Source organism: Convolutriloba macropyga, chromosome 9 (assembly GCF_964194025.1).
Source record: "Convolutriloba macropyga chromosome 9, txConMacr16.3, whole genome shotgun sequence".
Taxonomy (NCBI): Eukaryota; Metazoa; Xenacoelomorpha; order Acoela; family Convolutidae; genus Convolutriloba; species Convolutriloba macropyga.
The window spans coordinates 24,036,905-24,049,444 of NC_134476.1; positions in this window are offsets into that span (position 1 = coordinate 24,036,905).

The window sequence follows — 12,540 nt, forward strand, 5'->3', positions numbered from 1 at the left end:
TGAAAGAGAGAATATGTCCTTCCTAACTTGTTCCGGTTAACAAAATTGTCTATTATTGTGTGAAACGCAGGTACAGTGTTAGTTACCCCAAAAGAAAGACGATTACATTCGTAATGTTTTCCCCCAATTTCAAAAACTGTGAACTTTTTATCTTCTTCTTTCATTGGTACCTGATGATAAAAGCTCTTATTGTCAAAATTCGAGAAGAAACAATTTTCAACAATTTTCACAATTCTTTTTCAGCGGTTCTTCCATAATCGTTAATGTGTACGCATCGAGACAGGTAAATAAATGGACTGTCACGTTTTAGTTGATTACCAAACGTCCATTATTAACAGATCCTAAATTTTTTCTGCTTAATCTCAAAATCTTCTGTGTTCGAGTGTCTGGATTCTGTTGCTGTGGGCTTAGCTTTATAAACTTTGTCAGAAACATACTCGTTGAGTAAACAACCAATTGTGTAAACTCTTTACTTTCAGCAATAGCAGCCAAATTAGAAATGTCCCACTGAGTCTTCTTTCTCCCGAAATTAAGTAAGACTGTTTCATGTTGTGAGAGTACATCCCAGCCAATGACTGCGCTACAAACGAGGTGACTAACTACAAAGAAGGAGGCAGTATAAAAAAATTACTCACGCTCACTAAAGCACTACAAACTCCATGAACTGGCAATTCTTTTCCAAGTGCGAGACGAGGTTTTGACTTCTTTGGTTGGATTGATTATTGCAACTGATCACCCACATCAGCCGCTAGAAACGAAGGAGGGGAGCCGGGATGAATAAGCGTTCTAGCAGCAAGAAAGCAGTCTTCAACAAAAAAAAATTTAGTTTCCATTGGGAGACTTTTTCACTTCATACGTTGTCCTAACACTGCGCATTACAGAAGCTACCTGTTCGTCGTCATCCAAAGCCACAGTTGCAACAGTTGACTTACACGCTGCTGCCCAATGCCCTTGTTTGCCGTATTTCAAACACATACTTTTTCGCGCTGGGAATTTAGTCCGTGAACGTTCCTCAAGACCACAAAACTCTCATTTACGATTCTCAGCCCTATAAGGTTGAACTTTTCTTTTAAAGACAGCAGCGATATTTCCGACGGGTGCACTAGATGTGGATGGCGGAGTGCTTGAGATAGCATTCAATGAGCCGGAAAACTTTGCAGATACTTCAATTGCCTTAGCTAGTGAAATGCATTTCTCAAGCGAAGCTTCTGAGTCCCTAAAGTCGAACAGTATAGCATCAAATTTTGTACCCAGTATTAAACCTCCGCGCGAAAGAGAGTGTCTTTGTGTTGCTGCACAATGTGGTCTGTGAATTCACAGTGCTTAACAAAAATTCGTAGTTGCTGCAAAAACACTGTTATGCACTCATCATCTCGCTGCTGGCACGGATGGACGTGACATCAGGTGTATTTAATTCTCGAAAGCTTCCTAAATTGAGCATCCAGAAAACCGATTGTGTCGTCGTCAAAAGAATTTGCTCCTGAGAGATTTGTAAGCTGTCCCATCTTTGCAAAATTATCTGAGAAATGTCAACTTTTGTCATTCCATTGATTGCTAGACCATCAACAAGGCATTGTTTCCACCAAGACCATTGCTGTTGGGTTGGCACCGCCGGACGATCAGGAAATCGAGACTTAATAACAGATGTTGAATAACGTTTTTGTTTTGCTCAGATGAAACACCGCTTATTGCAAGCTTTAATTCAACATCTGATACACAAAAACAAATATATAAATCTTTATATGGAACTTATAATTACGATAAAGCAGAAGGTACTCAATTATCAGTACACTATGTGCATAAAAAATCCTATCTTCAGCAGATTGCTGATTGGCAAGAGCTGTTCTGGCAAAACGTTATCACATAGTCACAGTTAAAGGAAAGGATAGACAAGACTTTATGATCAAGAACTCAAACTTGTACTTACTACAAAAATACGCTTGCTGATATAGTAACCCATTGACTACAAACATATAAATGTGTATCATGAACTGTCAATCAATATGCTCTCTAGATAAAAGCTACGAACATTTGAATATATGCGCTTTTAACTCTATATCTTTACTGTTTGTCATCGAAACCTGTTTAAATATGGACATTGTTAGCTTTGAAGTGTTTTTGGGTTCTTCTGTTAATAATACATGGTGGCTTTTTGTTTTTTGTATCCTCTAACCCAGCCATCAATATTGTTAATTTTACTATTTCCAACTTTGATTTTGATTTTTTTGCTCTGTTTTATGTGACAATCTGACCTTCTTTGTGCTTATCTTTAACCCGCCGAAAACCATCAAGATATACTGTGGATATTTTCAACTTTTTGACTTGTTTTCAGTCCTACTATTCTAAATTCGACTTGTTACTGGTTCAATTTCGTTATGATTACGATTACGATGTTTATCTTATAGGGGAATTCAAATACCCCAATTTTGATTGCGCAAGCGACAAGTCATCCTAATGTAATGAATGTCCATTCCTGAAAATGGTCATTGAAAAAGATCTGACTCAGTGTGTCGCTGAACCTTAACGTAAAAATGACGTTGCTTATCTATCAGTTACGGTAGCAAAACAGCTTTTCTAAGATCCTTTTCCCAATTATTTTTATTTTAACTCCCCGGAAGCAACAATATCTGAAGGTCTTCCTTCAATGGTCCTTCATTCAATATTAATCTACCACCTGTTTTTAAAGTCCTGTCGCATGATAATTCTGTTAATACTACCTTTCCTGATACTTGGTACAGTCTAATTGCTGGTATTTTCATTAATGAAATCAAATTAAAGCGTCGTTGTTTGTCTTAAATCTCCTTTGTTTATTTCATAGCATACTATTCAAATCATTGATCATAGAAAAACCAATTTTAGACAATTAATTAGTGATCTTATTTATTATTTGCCTCAAAACTGAGAGAACTCATTTTAACAATTTCAGATTCTATCAAATTAGGTAAAAAATTAGTCATCGATCATATTAATCTCAGTTCCTATACTGTTGTTGATCAATTGAATTAACCTTCCTTCAAATTGACGAACCTCCATTAATCATTACGTGATGTATTCCTCCGTTTTGGAATCGTGTGGTGATTCTAGTGATGCTAGTGCTGATGAGTTAACGTCATTTCTCCTTCGGCATTGTTCGAACTTTTGGTTTTTGAGCTCCTCTTCTGAATGTAAGATGAAAAGCATCACTAGAAGGTGACAAACTGATCTTCTTTGTGCTTTTCTTTAACCCACCGAAAACCATCAAACTATACTGTGGACATTTTCAACTTATTGACTTGTTTTCAGTCCTACTATTCTAAATTCGACTTGTTACTGGTTCAATTTCGTTATGGTTACGGTTACAATGTTTATCTTATAGGGAATTCAAATATCCCAATTTTGATTGGGCATGCAACAAGACACCCTAATGTCATGAATGTCCATTCCTGAAATGGTCATTAAAAAAGATCTGACTCAGTGTGTCGCTGGACCTTAACTTAAAAATAACGCTGCTTATCTATCAGTTACGGTAGCAAAACAGCTTTTCTCAGACCTTTTTCCCAATTATTTTTATTTTAACTCCCCGGAAACAACAATATAGTTTCTGAAGGTCTTCTTTCAATGGTCTTTCAATCAATATTAATCTATAACCTGTTTTTAAGGTCCTGTCGGATGATAACTCTGTTAATACTACCTTTCCTGATACTTGGTACAGCCTAATTGCTGGTATTTTCATTAATGAAATTAAATTTAAGCGTCGTTGTTCGTCTTAAATCTCCTTTGTTTTATTCATAGCATACTATTCCAACCATTGACCATAGAAAAACCACTTTTAGACAATTAATTAGTGACCTTATTTATTATTTGCCTCAAAACTGAGAGAACTCATTTTATCAATTTCAGATTCTATCGAATTAGTTAAAGAATTTATCAATCAATTTAATCTCAGTTCCTATACTGTTCTTGATTAATTGAATGAACTTTCCGTCAAATTGATGAACCTCCATTATTCATTACGGGATGTATTCCTCTTTTTTGGAATCGTGTGGTGATTCTAGTGATGCTAGTGCTGATGAGTTAACGTCATTTCTCCTTGGGCATTGTTCGAACATTCCGTTTTTGAGCTCTTCTTCTGAATGGTCAAAACCCAATACTGGCCTAATTTTTGGAAAATGGCAAACGTTATTCCCTTACATAAGTCTGGTCTACATAATGAAATTGCTATCTACCGTCCCATTAGTATCCTACATAAACATTCCTTGCTACTTGAAAGGAATAGGTTTCAAATTTACTCTCTCAAAAAATGTTTTATCAAACCAAACGTGAACAACATGGTTTTATGAAATCATGTAGTACAAAAAGTCAGATGATAATGTGTCTTGGTTTTTTACTAAGCTCATGATACCAATTCTCGTGCCATTTCTATTTACTTCGACCTAAGGAAACCTGTTGACTCTGAGTCTCATCAAATGCTTTTGACTAAGCTGGTGAAGTTTGGTTTCCGACTCAGTTTTTCTCAACCTTTGAACGCTTAAATAACGAACCGATCTGAATGTGTAAAAACAAATCAAAATCCATTTTCTTCCTTGTCGGTTACTTCTAGAGTTCCTCAGGGTAGCGTGCTCGAACCATTGTTATTCATTTTTTTGTTAATGACATGACTCAAGATGTGACAAACAGTTGTTTTTATCTTTTTGTTGATGACCTGGAAACTTTCACTAACTCATCAATCTCCCTCGTGCAAGAGACAGCAACTCTTTAGTTAATTGGTGTAACTTAAATGGTCTCCTTTTACAATCATCAGAATCTAATGCTGTTAATTTTGTTGGGCATGATGAGTTTGCTCTGTTTCTTCTAGGGTCTGAGTACCTGCCTTTCTAGAAACAAATCAAAGATTTGTGTTTTATTGTGTCTAGTACGCTATCCCGGAAAAATCATCTAGAGTCAAAGCTTCTCAAATGCAATAGAATTTCAAACTTCCTGAAGCGCAATATCCCCCTTTAAGTGTCGTGCAATAGGAAATTTTTGCTATATGAATCCCTTATCCTGCCTATATTGCTATACGGTGCTCCTGTTTGGTCTCCGTCCTTAACTTGTCTACTCCAATTTGAAGTTTTTTGGTATAAAGTCTTGTATTATCCATCATTTGATAATAGGCTGCTCATCATATGGGCTTCGAATCTTTCAGGCTTTGAATTTCAACTATTATATCATCAAGGTAAGATTATGTCATTTCCAACTTGTTCCGGTTAACAAAAATGTCTATAATTGTGTGAAACGCAGGTACCGTGTTAGTTACCCCCAAAAAAAGACGATTACAATCGTAAAGTTTTCCCCCAATTTCAAAAACTGTGAACTTTTTATCTTCTTCATTCATTGGTACCTGATGATAAGTGCTCTTAATTTCAAAATTTGAGAAAAAATATTTCTCAGAAGCCTTCTTCAGCGCTTCTTCCATAATCGTTAACGTGTACGCGTCAAGAAAGGTAAACAAATTGACTGTTACGATTTAGTTGATTAACAGACGTCCATTTTGCCGTTTTCAAAAAACGACTGAGCCCGCCATGGAGCATCCAACTATTCCTTTCCTTAACAGATCCTAATTTTTTTCTGGATAATTTCGAAATCTTCTGTGTTTGAGTGTCTGGATTCTGTTGCATGGGCTTAGCTTTATAAACTTTGTCGGAAAACATACTCGTTGAGTAAACAACCAATTGTGTAAACTCTTTACTTTCACCAACAGCAGACAAATTAGAAACGTCTCAATGAATCTTCTTTCGCCCGAATTTAAGTAAAATTGTTTCATGTTGTGAGAGTACATCCCAGCCAAAGACTGCGCTACAAACTAGGTGAATAACTACAGAGAAGGAGTCAGTATAAAAAAAATTATTCACGCTCACTAAAGCACTACAAACTCCATGAACTGGCAATTCTTCTCCAAGTGCGAGACGAGGCTTTGACTTCTTTGGTTGGATTGGTAATTGCAACTGATCACCCACATCAACCGTTAGAAACGAAGGAGTGGAGCCGGCATCAATAAGCGCTCTAGCAGCAAGAAAGCAGTCTTCACCAGAAAATATATTTTTTAGTTTCCATTGGGAAACTTTGTCACTTCATACGTTATCCTGACACTGCATATTACAGAAGCTACCTGTTCGTCGTCATCGAAAGCCACAGTTGCAACAGTTGACTTACACGCTGCTGCCCAATGCCCTTGTTTGCCGTATTTCAAACACATACTTTTTCGCGCTGGGAATTTAGTCCGTGAACGTTCCTCAAGACCACAAAACTCTCATTTACGATTGCAAGCCTTATAAGGTTGAACTTTTCTTTTAAAGACAGCAGCGATATTTACGAAGGGTGCACTAGATGTGGATGGCGGAGTGCTTGAGCTATCATTCAATGAGCCGGAAAACTTTGCAGATACTTCAATTGCCTTAGCGAATGAAATGCATTTATCAAGCGAAGCTTCTGAGTCCACCAGTCCCTAAAGTCGAACATGTATAGCATCAGATTTTGTACCAGACAATAAACCACCGCGAAATAGTGTGTCCTTGTGTTGCTGCACAATGAGGTCTGTGAACTCACAGTGCTTCACTTCGTTCGTTGTCTTCACACTGCATAGTACAAAAGCTACTTGTTCGTCGTCATCCAAAGCCACAGTTGCAACAGTTGACCTACACGCTGCTGCCCGATGCCCTTGTCTGCCGTTTTTTGAACACATACTTTGTCGATCTGGGCATTTACTCCACGGACATTTCCCAAGACCACAAAACCCTCAGTTACGATTCGAAGCCTTATAAGGTAGAATTTTTCTTTTTATGACAGCAGCGATATTTCCGACGGGATTGTGTTTCCGATGGAAATATTTCCTTGTGTTGCTGCACGGTGAGGTCTGTAAATTCACAGCGTTTAACAGAATTACGTAGTTGCTGCAAAAACTCTGTTATGCACTCATCATATCGCTGGTGGCACGAATGGACTTGACATCAGGTGTATTTAATTCTCAACGGCTTCCTAAATTGAGCACCTAGAAATCCAATTGTATCGTTGTCAAAAAAAAATGCATTTGAGAGACTTGTAAGCAGTCCCATCATTGCAAAATAATCTGAGAAATGTCAACTTATGAGATTCTTTTGTCATTCCATTGATTGCTAGACCATCAACAAGGCATTGTTTCCATCAAGACCATTGCTCTTGGGTTGAAGCCGCCGGACGATCAGGAAGTCGAGACTTAATAACAGATGTTGAATAACATTTTCGTGTTGCTCAGAGGAAACACCGTTTTTTGCAAGCTTTTTTCTCCATCTGAAACATAAACGCAAATATATAAATCTTTATATGGAACATGTAACTACGATACAGCAGAAGGTACTCAATTTTCAATACACAGTGTACATCAAAGAAAATTTTATTTTCAGAAGCTTGCCATATAGTAATCAATTGACTACAAACGTGTAAATGTGTATCATAAACTGTCAATCAATATGCTCTCTAGATAAAAGCTACGAACTTTTGAATATATGCACTTCTACATCTATCACCTTTCTGTTTGTCATCGAAACCTGTTTAAATATGAACATCATTAACTTTGAGGTGTCTTTGGGTTCTTCATTCAATATTACTGCCAGATTTGATCGTAATTGTTGCCCGCATGGTGGCCTATTGATTGCTCTATCCTCAAAACCCAGCAGTCAAAGTTGTTGATCTAACTATTTCTGTTGCTATGGTCGTAACTTTTTAAACTTCGTTGGAAAACATATTCGGTAGGTCAACAACCAATTGGCTATACTCCTTACTTTCAGCAATAGCAGCCAAATTAGAAATGCCCAACTGCGTCTTCTTTCCCCACTTTTAAGTGAGAGTGTTTCATGTTGTGATAGTCTATCCAAGCCAATGATTGCGCGTCAAATTAGGTGACTAACTACAGAGAAGGATACAGTGTGAAAGAAAAATATTTTTGCTCACTAAAGCACTACAAACTCTATGAATTGGCAATTCTTCTCTAAGTGCGAGACGAAGTTTTGACCCTCTGGTTTGATTGGTAACTGCAACTGATCACCCACATCAGCCGTTAGAAACGAAGGAGTGGAGCCGGGATATATTAAAGCTCTAGCAGGTAGAAAGCAGTCTTCACCAGAAGAAAAAATTTTTTAGTTTCCATTGGGAAACTTTGTCACTTCGTTCGTTGTCTTCACACTGCATAGTACAAAATCTACTTGTTCGTCGTCATCCAAAGCCTTAGTTGCAACAGTTGACCTACACGCTGCTGCCCAATGCCCTTGTCTGCCGTTTTTTGAACACATACTTTGCCGATCTGGGCATTTAGTCCACGGATATTTCCCAAGAACACAAAACCCTCATTTAAGATTCGAAGCCTTATAAGGTAGAACTTTTCTTCTTATGACGGCAGCGATGTTTCCGACGGGAGTGTGTTTCCGATGGAAATATATCTTTGTGTTGCTGCACGGTGAGGTCTGTAAATTCACAGCGTTCAACAGAATTGCGTAGTTGCTGCAAAAACTCTGTTATGCACTCATCATCTCGCTGCTTACACGAAAGGACTTGACCTCTTGTGTATTTATTTCTCAAAGGCTTCCTGAATTGAGCATCCAGAAAACCGATTGTGTCGTCGTCCAAAGAAGTTGCTCCTGAGAGATTTGTAGGCAGTCCCATCCTTGCAAAATGATCTGAGAAATGTCAATATTTGTCGTTCCATTGATTGCTAGACCATCAACAAGGCATTGTTTCCACCAAGACCATTGCTGTTGGGTTGGCGCCGTCGGACGATCAGGAAGTCGAGAGTTAATAACAGATGTTGAATAACGTTTTCGTTTTGCTCAGATGAAACACCGCTTACTGCAAGCTTTAATTCAACATCTGATACACAAACACAAATATATTAACTTTTATATGGAACATATAATTACGATACAGCAGAAGGTACTCAATTGTCAGTACACGGTGTACATAAAAAATCCTATCTTCAGCAGATTGCTGATTGGAAAGAGCTGTTCTGGCAAAACGTTATCACATAGTCACAGTTAAAGGAAAAGATAGACAAGACTTTCAGATCAAGAACTCAAAATTGTACTACAAAAATACGCTTCCTGATATAGTAACTAATTGACTACAAACGTATAAATGTGTATCATAAACTGTCAATCAATATGCTCTCTAGATAAAAGCTACGAACATTTGAATATTTGCGCTTCTAACTCTATTTCCTTTTTGTTTGTCATCGAAACTTTTTTAAATATGAACATCATTAACTTTGAGGTGTTTTTGGGTTCTCCCTTCAAAATTACTGCCAGATTTGATCGTGATTGTTGCCAGCATAGTGGCCTATTGATTGCTCTATCCTCAAACTCAGCAGTCAAAGTTGTTGATTTTATCATTTTTGTTGCTATGGTCTTAGCTTTAAAAATTTCGTTGGAAAACATATTCGGTAGGTCAACAACCAATTGGCTATACTCCTTACTTTCAGCAATAGCAGCCAAATTAGAAATACCCAACTGCGTCTTCTTTCCCCCACTTTTAAGTGAGAGTGTTTCATGTTGTGATAGTCTATCCCAGCCAATGATTGCGCGTCAAATTAGATGATTAACTACAGAGAAGAATACAGTATGAAAGAAAAATATTCTTGCTCACTAAAGCACTACAAACTCTATGAACTGGCAATTCTTCTCTAAGTGCGAGACGAAGTTTTGACCCTCTGGTTGGATTGGTAATTGCAACTGATCACCCACATCAGCCGTTAGAAACGAAGGAGTGGAGCCGGGATCAATAGAAGCTCTAGCAGGTAGACAGCAGTCTTCACCAGAAGAAATATTTTTTTAGTTTCCATTGGGAGACTTTGTCAATTCATTCGTTGTCTTCACACTGCATAGTACAAAAGCTACTTCTTCGTCGTCATACAAAGACTTAGTTGCAACATTTGACCTACACGCTGCTGCCCGATGCCCTTGTGTGCCGTTTTTCGAACATATACTTTGTCGATCTGGGCATTTAGTCCGTGGACATTTCCCAAGAACACAAAAACCCTCATTTAAGATTCGACGCCTTATAAGGTAGAATTTTTCTTCCTATGACAGCAGCGATATTTTCGACGGGAGTGTGTTTCCGATGGAAATATGTCTTTGTGTTGCTGCACGTGAGGTCTGTAAATTCAAAGCGTTCAGCAGAATTGCGGAGTTGCTGCAAAAACTCTGTTATGCACTCATCATCTTGCTGCTTACACGAAAGGACTTGACCTCATGTGTATTTACTTCTCAAAGGCTTCTTGAATTGAGCATCCAGAAAACCGATTGTGTCGTCGTCCAAACAAGTTGCTCCTGAGAGATTTTTAAGCAGTCCCATCCCTGCAAAATGATCTGAGAAATGTCAACATTTGTCATTCTATTGATTGCTAGACCATCAACAAGGCATTGTTTCCACCAAGACCATTGCTGTTGAGTTGGAGCCGTCGAACGATCAGGAAGTCGAGACTTAATAACAGATGTTGAATAACACTTTTGTTTTGCTCAGATGAAACACCGCTTACTGCAAGATTTAATTCAACATCTGATACACAAACACAAATATATTAACCTTTATATGGAACATAAAATTACGATACAGCAGAAGGTACTCAATTATCAGTACACGACGTACATTAAAAATCCTATCTTCAGCAGATTGCTGATTGGAAAGAGCTGTTCTGGCAAAACGTAATCACATAGTCAATGTTAAAGGAAAAGATAGACAAGACTTTCAGATCAAGAACTCAAAATTGTACTACAAAAATACGCCTCCTAATATAGTAACTAATTGACTACAAACGTATAAATGTGTATCATGAACTGTCAATCAATATGCTCTCTAGATAAAAGCTACGAACATTTGAATATATGCAATTCTAACTATATCTACTTACTGTTTGTCATCGAAACCTGTTTAAATATGAATATCGTTAGCTTTGAAGTGTTTTTGGATTCTTCTGTTAATATTACATGGTGGCTTTTTGATTTTTCAATCCTCTAACCCAGCCATCAATATTGTTAATTTTACAATTTCCAACTTTGATTTTGCTTTTTTTGCTCTGGCTTATGTAACAAACTGACCTTATTTGTGCTTATCTTTAACCCGCCGAAAACCATCAAACTATACTGTGGACATCTTCAACTTATTGACTTGTTTTCAGACCTACTATTCTAAATTCGACTTGTTACTGGTTCAATTTCGTTGTGGTTACGATTACGATGTTTATCTTATAGGGGAATTCAAATATCCCAATTTTGATTGGGCAAGCGACAAGTCATCCTAATGTCATGAATGTCCATTTCTGAAAATGGTAATTGAAAAATATCTGACTCAGTGTGTCGCTGAAACTTAACGTAAAATTCACGTTGCTTATATATCAGTTACGGTAGCAAAACAGCTTTTCTCAGATCTTTTTCCCAATTATTTTTATTTTAACTCCCCGGAAGAAAAAAAATCTTTTCTGAAGGTCTGCCTTCAATGGTCCTTCATTCAATATTAATCAACAACCTGTTTTTAAGGTCCTGTTGCATGATAATTCTGTTAATACTACCTTTCCTGATACTTGGTACAGCCTTATTGCCGGTATTTTCAATAGTGAAAATAAATTGAAACTCGTTGTTCGTCTTAAATCTCCTTTGTTTTTTTCATAGCATTCTATTCAAATCATTGATCATAGAAAAACCAATTTGAGACAATTAATTAGGGATCTTATTTATTATTTGCCTCAAAACTGAGGGAACTCATTTTGACAATTTTAGATTCTATCGAATTAGGTAAAGAACTAATCATCAATCAGTTTAATCTCTGTTCCTATACTGTTCCTGATCAATTGAATTAACCTTCCGTCAAATTGATGAACCTCGATTATTCATTACGGGATGTGTTCCTCCTTTTTGGAATCGTGTTATGATTCTAGTGATGCTAGTGCTGACGAGTTAACGTCATTTCTCCTTCGGCATTGTTCAAACTTTCGGTTTTTGAGCTCTTCTTCTGAGTGGTCAAAACCCAATAATGGCCTAATTTTTGGAAAATAACAAACGTTATTCCCTTACATAAGTCTGGTCTACATAATTAAATTGCTATCTACCGTCCCATTAGTATCCTACCTAAATTTGCCTTGTTACTTGAAAGAATATGTTTCAAATTTACTCTCTCAAAAAATGATATATCAACTCAAACGTGAACAATAAGGTTTTATAAAATCATGTAAAACAAAAAGTCAGATGATAATGTGTCTTGACTTTTTTACTCAGCTCATGATACCATTTCTCTTGCCAATTCTTTTTAATTCGACCTAAGGAAAGCTTTTGATTCTGTGTTTCGTCAAATGCTTTTGACTAAGCTGGTGAAGTTTGGTTTCGACTCAGTTTTTCTCAACCTTTGAAAGCTTAACTAACGAACCGACCTCAATGTGTAAAAACTAATCAAAATCCTTTTTCTTCCTTGTCGGTTAATTCTAGAGTTCCTCAGGGCAGCGTGCTCGAACCTTTGTTATTCATTTTTTTTGTTAATGACATGACTCATGATGTGACAAACAGTTGT